At 33.5% G+C, this 13,072-nt stretch overlaps 1 long non-coding RNA gene across 12 annotated transcripts in view; it reads left to right on the plus strand.

Annotated features, from left to right (window-relative positions):
* LOC116128207 overlaps positions 1–13,072 on the plus strand; it is a 46,202-nt gene that overhangs the window by 4,814 nt on the left and 28,316 nt on the right. For 10 of the 12 annotated variants that reach the window (XR_004127710.1, XR_004127718.1, XR_004127716.1 and 7 more), the window contains 2 exons: positions 61–242; positions 380–504. The exons of 1 other annotated variant lie outside the window; for it this stretch is intronic. This is a non-coding gene — a long non-coding RNA (uncharacterized LOC116128207). The remainder of the gene's footprint in view (positions 1–60; positions 243–379; positions 505–13,072) is intronic. One more of the 12 variants, XR_004127711.1, reaches the window with a different exon arrangement.

Consider the following 13,072-nt stretch of genomic DNA (forward strand, 5'->3'; position numbering starts at 1 on the left):
TTCTTTTATTTTCGTCCAAAAGTTTCAGGGCTAACGTATTTAAGTTTCTTGTGAATGCAGTTGAAATTGGAAAGTTTATCAATCAAAATATCTGAGTTCATCTTTCTCTCCTCATAATTTCGAGACAGGGTTACTTTTTGAAAACCAAGCATCAAATTTCATCTACAGAGTCGTTATCATGCTGCACAAGATAGACAGGAGCAATGTGCCGTGGAATATATAACATAACCTCCGTCCTTAAGGTTGCAAACCCACTTTTCACAAATTATTATTTGTCTGATTTAGTTTTTAAGTGCAATTGTCGTTATTAAGACATGGAACTTTATATTCAAAGCTTAAACTTTCAGCCCCTAAACAAATATTTCTCGTCTCACTGCAGATACTTGCACGTCATAGGGGAGAATGTGATTAGGTTTACAGATTTCGTTCTAAATGATGGTACTTACAATTGGAGAACAGTGCCAGGAAGCAAACCAACAATCATATACCAGTTAGTTATGCTTGGTAACTTCTCTCTATTCTTCGTTCTTTTATTTATGCTTAGTTGAAAAGCATATAACAGAAGATTTTGACTGGTTAAATTATTCAATAATGCTACAAGTGCTAATTATGCTGATATGTGCTTGCTTTTAGAGGCATGTAAGTTTGCTGTTTCTTTCTATTGTAGTAATTGTTTATTTATAGTATTGATTTAACTCTGGAAGCAAGATATGTTTCTTAATGATTTGTTACTATGTTTACTTGCAACAAATTTCTCTCTACTTGTATACGTAAATATCTAGTAGGAATTTTCGAGCTTGAATTTTTATTGAAAAGCTAATTCTATAACCGAATGGTGAATGAAAAACTTTAATGTGATAAATGTGCAAGATTTGCAACTTGCATTTTTCATGCTTCATTTGTCATTAGCTCTGACTGAACACTTAAGAGTGGAACTTTAAGCCACCTAGCCTCTAAGTTTAACATTTTGCTCTAGCGTTATTTCTATTCTTTTAAACTTTTTCAATATTCGTTAAATCAGTACCTGTAGCTAAATTCTAGGCAATATTGAAGAACTGAAGAATCTAATTCTGAAATGTTTTGCTCGTAAATATTGGCATAGCAGTTAACAGAAGTATTTAATATGTTTGATACACGATATTCGCCCTTCTCCATATAAAAAGAAAAGAAAGACTTGACATTATTCTTTGTGGATTTAAAATTTTCAATATGCATGATATCCTAATGAGGTGGAACTGTCAACATCTGAGATGGTTTGGGAGTGAAGAGCTTTTTGGAATTGTTGTGAATAATGCATACAAAGCTTTTGCAACCTTTTGAATTCTCTAGAAAGTTTTAATCTTGAGATGTATCTGACAATGATGTGAAAGAGAGGTAATTAAAAAATTAAGAGTAATACCTAGGCAACTCAGTGTAGTTTTTCATATTCAACGGCGAAAAGAATTGGCTGAATCACTGGCCGAATCCGCAAAGAGAAAAAGGAGAAGCGGCTGGCAGATCTTCAAAAGAGAAGAAAATTGAAGAGGAAGAGGACAAGAAAAAAAAAAAAGAAGAGAGAAAAGAAAGAGGGGGGGAGGGAGAGGGTTTGCTGCTTTCTTTGGAGGTGCACCCAGTAAAAAGAAAAATTGTGAAGAAAATAAAAGGAAAGAAAAGAGAGGAAAGTGGCCCAAATACCACTCTGTCCTTCTTCAAACGGAATTCACTAACAGATTCTAACGGAGAGTGGCTATTTGTCATTTCCTTACTTTTTGGGTATCACACTTTCGGACAAAGTATGGGTGGTGTGCATGTCTTTCGGCCAAAGGGATGGAGGAATTAAGTGGTGATGTTCATCATGACAGCAAAGCACTTTTCCCTTGCTCAAATTGTAAGGCTCCGTTTGGGTTCATATTTTTACGTTTTTGGAAAAATTTTAAAAAAAATAAAATTAGATGGGTATTACTATAATATTTACAAATTAATAAAATACCCCATATTTTGTTTTTTAAAAAACACTCATATAATAAAATTAAAAGTTAACAAAACACCCCTAATCCACCACCATCAAATACGAACAGCTGGCCATCACCCCGCCGAAGATAGGCTCAGTCGCCGTTTGACATATGCCGGTTGATCTTGCCGGTTGTGCTTCGATATGGCCTTTTTCGTGGATCTGGCCAGAAAAAACTAGATCGACGTACTACCGATAGACCAGTTGATAGTGTGACTCTATCCTAGCACAGATTTTGGCCAACTTTACGATGTGTGGTCGGAATCTATTATATATGGGTTTAGAGGTGTTTTTAAATTTAAAAAAATATTTAGAGATATTAATTAATTAACAATTTTAAAGGTGTTTAAAAAAATTGAATAATATTATGAGTTTTTTTTGTATTTTACTGTTTACTTTATTCCCAAACTTGAGCCAAAACAAGCCTTTACCATCCCTTGAAGAACTATCCATATCTTGGAGGTACAATTGGATGGTGATTTTGGGGAATTGAAACTGGACCTCTTCATCATCTTCATGCTCTGGTTTCTTTCCCAAATTGAAACACTCCAATTTTTGTATTTAGCCAAATGGGAAGAGTGGACTTACGATAATACAAAGAAGGGAGAAGAAGAAGAACATATTAGATTCATGCCCTTTGCTTGCTAAAGGCACTCCCAGACACCTTCTCCAGAGGACCACACCAAGGAATTGAAAATCGATTTTTCTCGTATTCTAGAAGATCGATACTTTGAGGGAATAGGAGAGGACTGGCCCAAGACATTGAAATTGGTTATAAATGGACAAACGGTGGCAGTAACTATCAACCACACAGCCAAGATAATTACTTATGTATATATATGATCTTTGTTTAATCAAATTACATGTTGCATTAGTGTTTGGAGCAATAGTAACAACTTCTTTTGAATTCGGGATTAATATTCAACACTTCAATTTCTTATTATTTTAATTTACTTATTGAAAATGCTAGGTTTGTCGGGGTTGATTAATTCTGCTAGAAACTTTATTACTATTTCGAATTTGAAGTTCAATGTGGTCGATTGTTGATTATATTGTTACAATTTACAGGTTAAAGAAATTTGTATTCACAACGCATCCAATGACTTTTCTGGATGTCTCAAAATTTGAAACCAGGTGATTGGCATTCGCTTTCCATATATTCTTTAGTCCTTCCCCTGATATCTATATTTCTATTTTCTTTTTGTTTTTTATACCTCTCTTGAAAGGTAAATTTTATTGATGATAGGCATTATCAATATTTTCTGTCATTTCGAATTTAATTGTAATTATCACTAAATATGTTACAGTTTTAGATTCATTTCAAAGGCACATAAATTTACTTGTTCAAGTATTGCTTTAATGCTTGTGTTGCTTGCAGAGAGTGGTCTGGATCCGCCATCTATCGAAGAGAATGAAAAGGTCTTTGGAGTTTGATAGTATTACTTCATCAGTTATTCTTTTTTCTCAAAATTGAAATATCTCCAATGATGAGATTAGAAGGATGGAAGAAGGAAAAGAAGATTACAATCAGGACATATCTTCATTCCGTACAACTAGCTGCAATACTTCGCAGGGTGCCTTCTCCATAGGACAACTCAGAAACCATGCAGGTATACATTGGACCATGGTCTCCAATTTATGCATACTTTTTATCACTCCAGATTTCAATGCTAACAATCTTGATTAATGTTACTGGGTAGACTCATTTCAGCACACATATATTAAGTTGTTGAAGTGCTATAATGTTTTGTGGTCTAACACAGATAGAAATCAAAATGTGACAAGCCGAAGAAGATAAAAGATTTGAAGTCATTTTATGCAATTTAACATATTTTGAGTCTGGTTTAGTTCTCTGTAAGCTTTCCATTTTACCTAATTTTTCTCTGGATAATGTACTTGCAGTCATCTCAAAATAACAACCTGGATTTTCAGACCAGCAAAGCAGTTACAACAGGGAACTTGAAGCTTCATAATGTCCTAATTTATGTTTGATGCAGTGAACCAGGTTATATTGTCATTAAATATTTCTCGACAATGAGATCATAAGACCATGTATACAGAAGCTTGGCATTTTGAGGTTCTTTTTATTCATCTTTGTATTTTATTTTTTTTTCTTTTTCTTACAAGTATTTATTTTCTGTTATTTAAACCAAGCATCCAATTTATCTACATTAAAGCTCTTATCACTCATAGGGACGTTCAAATTGATTCAGACTCTTAGGTTGCAAACCCACTTTTCATAGATTATTATCTGTTTTAGTTATAACTGCAATTATAATATTAGGACCTCAACTTTATGTTCAACGCTTCAACTTTCACCCTAAAAAACAATTTTTTTTTTTTTTTTTTCTGTTTCTTTCAGGAGAGATGATTAGCTTCTTACAAAAGAAGTCCCAAATACCGAACATGGTACGACAGTCCCAGCATGATAGCCATTAGAACCTTAATTATCCATCCTGACCTGAAAAATGTGAATGTTTTCCCATGTCGCAGCAACGGAAGAAGTAGCCATGAATGATTCAGCCACTCACATGACCTTGTGAGTAACATCAACATTTAATAATTTTTCCTTGAAAGGGGATAAGCTGAGCAAACAATGACAATGCAGGAGGATGTGAAAAATGCAATGTTGTTTCTTACTGTAAAGAACTTAAACTAAAGCCGTTGTTCTGCAAACTGTTGAATTCCTTTTCAACCAACCCTCCTGGAAGGCTGCACAGGAAGGTTTATGCCAGCAGTAAAAGTAACTGCGACAATCAAACTTGCCACCATATATTTGAGCTCTGGGCATTTTGAAGCGCTTTTTGTATATCTCATATTGCCTTGCTTTCTCTGGCAAATTTTGAAAATTTCGTTCAGTTCTCTCTGTGCTTCATCAGGGTCCTGAGTTCTTTCAGATTGCACAAATCTTTTGCTCTGTCAAGGTGACTGATTCTAATTGCTTATTGTCTAAATTTCTGGTTTTTGTAGGGATGGAAGCTCAAGTAAATCCTCGTTCACATTGGTTCCATGATTGATGTAGGCAAGAAACCAAAACTTTGTTGACGTGCTGTGTCGAGGCCAGTGGGGCGCATATCCTGTTTTTGCTTCTGGATCTGTGGTTTTTTTATGGTACTGTCATGACTATCATATTTTTATTTAATTTGACACTCTGGAGTCTTTTACTAGATTTTGCTGACATTCTTGAGCTTGATGTAGGCCAAACTTCTGCCTGCTGGCAAAGTTGGAAGTCTAAGGGCAGTTCACACTGTTGCCCATATCAATCCTTTGGAGTTTTGAAGTATCAGCTATTGAGAATGTATTTCTGAGACCACTGGTGATCGAATTAACAATTCTGTGCTTGTTTTACAAGCAGCTGTCTTTAAGACTTTCTTGAACTGGTTGCTTTCTGCATCACTTCTAGCACTTATGTCCCTCACAATAGCAGCAATTGATGTTCTCTGTTGTTTATCAAAAATTTATACTGCTAACTGAATTAAATTTGAATAGACATCTTCAGATAGTACAATTAAAATCAATGCGAGCGCAAACCATTTTTTTTGTCTTATCTGCAGTCTTGAAACTTTTCCACTTAAATTTTACAGCAAATGACACAGTTTCTTCCTCATGTTAGGTACTCCTTTAAGGCGGAGAACCTTCCCCATCATCATTATTCTTAAAATAAAATTTTATTTTATACATTTAAGATATCTTAGGCTTCGTTTGGTTCGCTTTTGGGAATATTATTATTAGTATTCTAAAAAAAGTTAAACAGTAAAATGTCATTATTCCCAAAATATTATTCTATATTTTTTAATTTCTTTTAAACCTCCTAAATTTGTTAATTTAACTAAACACCCCCAAATATTTTTTTTAAAAATTACAAAAACACTCCGGCCACCCTCCAACGGTGGTGGCCAGTTGTCCGTATTTAATGGGTGGGTTGAGGGTGTTTTTGTTAACTTTTAATATTTTATTATAGGGGTGTTTAGTAAATGAACAAACATAAAGGATATTTTCGTTAATTTCTAAATTCTACATCGTAATACCCGCCCAATTTAACTTTTTTCAAAAGATTATTCTAAAAACTATCAGAATAATGAACCAAACGAAACCTTAGATATTAGTTAACAAAAGATTATAAGGCTACACTTGTGTTTGTAGACTTTATTCTCTAGTAGTTAAAGGGATGGAAAAGTTAGTAAATTTGAGGCATTTGATAAATAAAGAGACACATTCACCACTTTACATTCCAAAAGGGATGGGGCTGAACGACATGCACCCACCCATAGTTTTCCGTGAAGACCACTTGGTATTCAAAAAGTTTGGAAATGACAAACAACCACTTTTCATCGAATTTGTTAGTGAATTCCCTTTTGAAGAAGGATAATGTGGTAATTTTGCATTCTGAAAAAGAAGGCCACTTTCCTCTCTTTTTCTTTTCTTCGAATGTTTCTCACTACTGTGCCGCCTCCAAATACACCAAGGAGTTCACCTCCACCACCACCAGTATTTACTCCACCAACGAATTCCTCTCCTCCACCACCAGTGGCCAATCCACCAAGAAGTCTTCCTCCAGTATCAAATTCATCTCTATCACCACCATCGGATAACTTATTATAAGTTAGTTAGACTACAATATCAAAACCCTCTCTCTACCGTCTGTGAATCGCAAAATCAAAACTTTCTTCAAAACTTTGTTCACTTATCTCTTTGTATTTCTTACTACACTTAAATGCCTGTACATGTCTACACCATCATTTCAATCATGTATTCAAAACTACAGACGGCATCTTTTTATATCTCTCTTCACTACACGATTTGCTTAACGGTTTCTTGTAGGTCTGCTTGGAGTTTCAGTACGTTTTATGAGGTAAACCATCGTACGTGTTTTGGGGTAAACCACCGTAGTGGTTTTGAGGGGTTTTTTAGTACGGTTTTAAAACATCGAACTTGTGCTTGGGAGTTTATTTTCCAGCGATTCTGACCGTTTTTTAAAATGATAAATTTACATATATATCCATAAGTAAAACACTCTCTTTTGCTTAATTAACTTTGTATATACAACTAAATGCTACATTTTGGCTCCTTTAAAACATTTGCTTAATTCAATTTTCACACAACAGCTTTTATTAACTTTATAATTAATTCAATTCCTACATCAAATAAAACATGTGACCATAAGTAATATTTTAGCTATGATATAATTTTCGAAAGAATTATAAAGTCATTCTTTTTGTGCAATAGTTAACATATATCTCTCTTTGGATCCTTTTTGCTGTCTACCCTTTTGCCGTGTTAAAAACCATGAAAAGAAGAAAGCCTATCTCTCCTTGCTGAAAGTGAGGAGAGCGAAAGAGAATTGTGTGCTAGAGAGAGAACATCAATGACAGATTGAGAGATTTGTGTGCTAGAAGAATCTACAGCAGCGACAAATTGTAAAAGGGAGTGGAAGGGGTTTTTTGGGGATTAAAAGTTTTAAACCAGTCAAAACACCCCATTTGGGGTGGTTATAAACCCCCAAAATACACTACACGGTTTTAGGGGGTTTTTAAACCCCTCAAAACACCTATTAAAAATCTGGCAAGTAGAGGGTTTTTAAACACCTCAAAACCAGTCTAATTAAAAACCCTCCAAAACCAATGAAAAAAAAACTCCAAGCAGACCTTAGGACGAGACCTAGAAATTATAACTTAGTACAATGTATTTATTCTTATTTATAACTGGCCTAAGTTGAGATCATAATTTTTTATGATTACATGGAAGTTATTCTTATATACAGTATCACTGTAGAGGTTCAATGTATTTATTATATTTATGCTATAGTATATCACATAAAAGTGAAACTAACTACTCTCTCTTCAGTTTAGCGCATAACTGTGAAGTGTTACTTCGAACTCAAACCTTATCCTCCAAACCCTCCTTAAACCCCCAACATTTTCTCAGTAAACTCCCTTCAACTTTTGTTTCTTTGTATTCCTTTATTCGTTTTTGTTGTTGCCTTGTAAACTAGTCAAACGGTGATAATTGAAGAGAAACTTTTGAACTTTTATGTTCTTTTGGTTTGATAGTGAGACAAAGCTCATTTTAACTAACTCAACTGCTGTGTTAGTCTAAGGGATTTTACTTTCTCTTGATAGAGTGGGATAATGGAATGTGTTTGGTTGCTGGAAAATATGGGGAAAAATGTATTGGTTTTCGTTTGAAGGGTTAAAAGTTTTTAATTTCAACTGGAGATTTGATAAACGATTTCGTGACAATGTTTCTGATTTTGTGCTCAATTAAATTTATATGGCTTACAGTTTGTGATACTTTGGATTGTGTAACATTTTTTGTAAAGATTTTTTACTCCCTTTTGTAATGGTAAAATAACACGTGACATGATCTTAGAGTTGAAGCCACTAACATCTTTGAACTTGTACACACAAAAAACAAGCTTGAAGCTTATATAAAAGAACAAGCGTGAAGCTTATGTAAAAACCGTGTGGTGTCTACCTAGACATTCAACGCTCAAGTCACAAGGCTGAAAAAAGCTTTTAGTGAGGGCTAAGGAAGGAACGGTTACCAGGTCTGATCGAATATTAGAGCTACGAGGAAGGTGTAAGTTCTAGAACAGGAACTAGGAGTTAGTATGTAATTAAATAATGGTCCTTTATGAGAGCAATACTCTATTATATAATGGTGTCATAGTGATTTCGAATCTCAGTAAGACTTTAGTCCATAATGGTACAGTTCCAATAAATAGAAAAGTCCTAATTTACTTGTCTTTGAAGGAGTAAGATCCTAATTCATATAAGATTCATGATTCTTGATGAATTAGGATGAGTATGGAATAGGAAGTAGATGTCTTAGGGTTTGATTATGACTCTAGACCTTTGAAGATAACCTAGCCAAGTTAGTCCATGCCCTAAACCATATAGTAGATTTTTGTGCTTGCACCTAGTAAGGCCCATGACGATTTTTGCCCATACACCTTTTTAATTATTGAGTTATAAGTTCTTGAAAGAAAAGACATCATCTTTTACTACAACACCCTCTGTTACATCCCTTATGAGTGTGTCACACCCTTCCCCAGTATTCCATATCATGTCAGATCCGAATGCACCGAGGGACTCAAATCCCAAGAGGAGGTGAGTTTTTTTTCTAAATAGTTTAGAAACTATAATGACAGTGGTGCAACTAGAAAATATTCTGAAGAGCCAACATTAGAAATCGGTTTACAAACAATGTATCAGAGTATGTTGAAGCCAAAATATTTCTACGTCTCAAATGTTTAGACTTCTTGACAAATTTTTTTGTATACCATATATCATATTCATGATTATTTCCTTTCTAACTTATCTAATTGTAGCAATGTTTCTTCAATAAAGTATATATGACTTGTTGTTCATTTGGATGATTGAGAAAGATATTAAATCTATTCGATTATTGTAGTAAGTTGTCGAATATAATCACCAATTCTACTGTAACTCTTTGATTCTCTCCTCCACTTAATTTGTAACTTGCAATTCACTGTGAAACCCTGTTTTTTTTTTAATCCTAATATATATTACATATTCCTTGTGATTTTATTTTTATGGAAGGGGATTTTTGTAGTTTTAAAGTTTTATGGGAATGAAATTGCAAGAAAAGGAACCTGCTGGGTTTGCATGTACCAGGGGCAAAATCTGGATTTTTTTTGAAGGAAAGCTTATGTGGCAGGGGTTTACCGAATTTCTGTAATCTGGGCAGTCGTATAATTCAGAAAGATTAAAATATAAGAAAGCTGATTTTCGACCAGATGAAGAAGAAGGAGACTGGGAGAGAAGAAACACGAGAGAAGAAGAGAGAAAAGAAAAAAAAAAAAAAAGAGAAGGGACTGTGAGGTTCAGCCAGAGGAGTGAGAGTGTATCTGGAATCGGTGGAGAGAGCAAAACCGAGCAAGATTAACCCAGATCTAAGCTGGGATTGGAGGGAAAAAAAAAAAAAAAAAAAGAGATGTTTGAGCTTGCTGAAGTTGTGGTTGAGCTGAATGGTGGTGGATTTAATGAAAACTTTCCTTAAAAATTCAGATCTATGCTTGCATGTTAATTGTGGTATGCCATGGTTGTGTTTTGATAGTTTGAGCTAAATGTAACTTGCTTGATTTACCTCTCTGCATGTTTTCGGACGAGATTTTAGATGGTTGATTTGAGTTTTAAAATGGAATGTTATTTGCTTGCTATTGACCTTGCATGCATTTGGTTGTTTCAATCAATTGTGATGGTGGCTGGATACTATGATTACATGTAATCGGCTGGAATGCCTTTGTGATATAGATTGAATGGTGTTTTAAATGAGGGAGTTAAGGTAATTTGGCTGGAAAGTGTATTGGTTGTTGAGAGTTGTCAACTGAGTTGAGTTTTGGGTAAGCTTTGCTTTCAATGCTTGGAAACGTTGTCTTATCTAGGTAGAGATGAATGTAAAGGTTGGTAATTAGTTGAAGGAAGAAAGTGAGTAGTTAGAGAGGAGTTTTGGCGTGAGCAGTAAGTGAGTTTTAAATGTTCTTTTTCCTTATTTTGTGAAAACCATGCATGTGTCTTTACCATAATTGCTTGTCTTGTTGAAAAATCTGGAAGAGAAGAAATGCATAATTAAGGGAGGATTCTGCAGATTTTTAATAATGTGGAGTGTTGAGGTTGGCTGTTAATTGTAAATGGGTATGTTTATGATTAAGATGAGATATTATTATAATTTTACCTTTGTTTTATTTGTATATATTATATATAAGTGTATTATTGGTGGGTTTATTCTTTAAAATGGGCTTAAATGGGAAAAAAATTTTAGTTAAAGACTAGTGAGTGCATACATAATGGTTTTCTAAAAAATTTCACATTTTAGCTAGTATGTAAATTTATTTATTCTTCAAATTCCCTGAATTTACTTTGAATTGTAAATGTGAATTTGATGAAGTTTGGTATAGAAATTTATATATTCATGCTATATGAATAAATGTTGCTGTAAGATAGGAATTGGTTGAATTGTATACGGTGAGGTTTGTGATGTTGGTAATGGTTTCTTGGTAAAAGGAGAGAAGGGGTGCATTCTGTCAGTTTGAAAGTATGTTTAAAACTTTCATTCTACCCCCATTTTGCATGAATTTCATAAGTTTTGGCATGATTTGCTTCTATATGAATGTGGTATATATCTTATGATTAGTGTCGGACATATGCTATGGTAATGTGATGTTGAAAGAATCAGTTTTGAAACATTGTTGAAAATTTCAGTTCACCCCTAAACGTGATTTTTGAATATTTGTCAAATATGCATGATTTATAAGACTTATTAATATGCTCTTGACTTTATACTACTTGATTATATGTGAGATAGTTGTGGTGAGAACCTTCAGTATTAGTTAATTAAAGGTTTTACCAAAATATCTTATTAGTTAAAGACAACCGTGTATTTTCAATTGGGTGTTAATGATAAAAGGTTAAAATAATTTATTATTGCTTTGTTTGATATCGGTCAAATAGTTGAAAGAGATGCATTGAATATTTCCATTAACATATTTTCCCTTTTCTAAAAGTTGTTGAAAGTTTGAGAACATATGGGGCTCATAAAAACTGATAAATCTGATAATTTCACGAGTCCAAGTAGTCATAAATAGACATAATAATATACTGATAGTTGCTTGCTGGTGTGTCTACACGGGAAGAAAAGCAAAGCCAATGCTTTTCATATCTATGAGACTCACATGGAGTGCAAACCTAATTAAGAATTACATGTTACAATTTTTGCAGGGTTAGTGTTAGCTTAAGAGTATTGAGGGTGTCTTTAAAACTAGATGCATCGAGTTTTGTGGAAGTGTCTGTCACGTGAATTGTAGACTTATTTAATAATTGTGTAAAGTCTCTTTTGGCTCCCTCATGTTTTTCATTACTTGTCTTTACATTTTAGCACAGAATACCACTACCATAAATTATTTCATAATGTTTTAATAATTTTATAAAGGCCTATGTTTTGAAGAAATAAATGTATTGGGTTAAGAAAATATAGTATGACTTACAAACCACCCTGCAAAGTACCCGTTCCCCAGAGATATAGATTTTGGCTCTGCCTGAGCGATGCAGGATTCCGCAGGGTATGATAGTTTCAGATTTTGGCTTTGCGCATGCGTATGACATATTTTATGGCTTTGCCTAGGCTTGAGTGGTCCGCCAACAAGGGCGGATACCCTCAGATTTGAAAAAAAAATTATTAATATAAAGGCCAAAAAAATGTTAATTAACATATATACCCAGATCCACCTTCAGATATACAACTGTATATCTAGTCTATAAAAAAACTTATTATTAATATATATATATATATATGATAGTTTCAGTTTTGGCTTGCGCATGCGTATGACATATTTTATTGGCTCTGCTAGGCATTGAGTGGTCCGCAGCAGGGGCGGATACCCTCAATTTGAAAAAAAATTATTAATATAAAGGCAAAAAACAATTGTTAATTAACATATTACCCAAACCCACCTTCAGATAACATACTATATATCTAGGTCTACAAAAACTTATTATATATATATATATATATATATTCCAAGCTCACATCATATTAAAGTTTAAAACTCTCTTTAGTGTTTTTCTACACACTTTACCTGTTTTTTATGATTTTATCCCCTAATTCTTTACTCTCTCTTTCTCTTTCTCATGTTATTCACTCTTGAAATTTTAAAGACTAAATTGTAAATTTTCACTACTCAAGGTGTCATAATTAGCTCCGTTTTTTGTTTATCAATTTTAGGAGTTGGTATTCATTTCAATTAGTTTATTAAGGATTGGATCATTTTTTTCTTTTGAGGTTTTTTATTCTAATTTGAGAGAAAAAGATATTAATCTTGTGATTTATTTTTTATTTTCTGTCTAAGATGAATCTGTTTTCTTAAATTAAAACCTTAACTATATTTTAAAGGACGTTATTCTTCACTCTTCACCCACCCTTTTCTACATTTTAAACTTCACCGTTCAGTTGTTCAAAATTATTAAAAATTTGAGTTACTATCTATGTTTAACTAAAAAAAATTCCCCTCTTTTATTAATTCATATTAAAAGTTAAAGTAACGTTGACGTATTTAAGTTTTGG

The sequence above is a fragment of the Pistacia vera genome, unplaced genomic scaffold, assembly GCF_008641045.1.
Source record: "Pistacia vera cultivar Batoury unplaced genomic scaffold, PisVer_v2 Contig198, whole genome shotgun sequence".
In the NCBI taxonomy this organism is placed as follows: domain Eukaryota; kingdom Viridiplantae; phylum Streptophyta; class Magnoliopsida; order Sapindales; family Anacardiaceae; genus Pistacia; species Pistacia vera.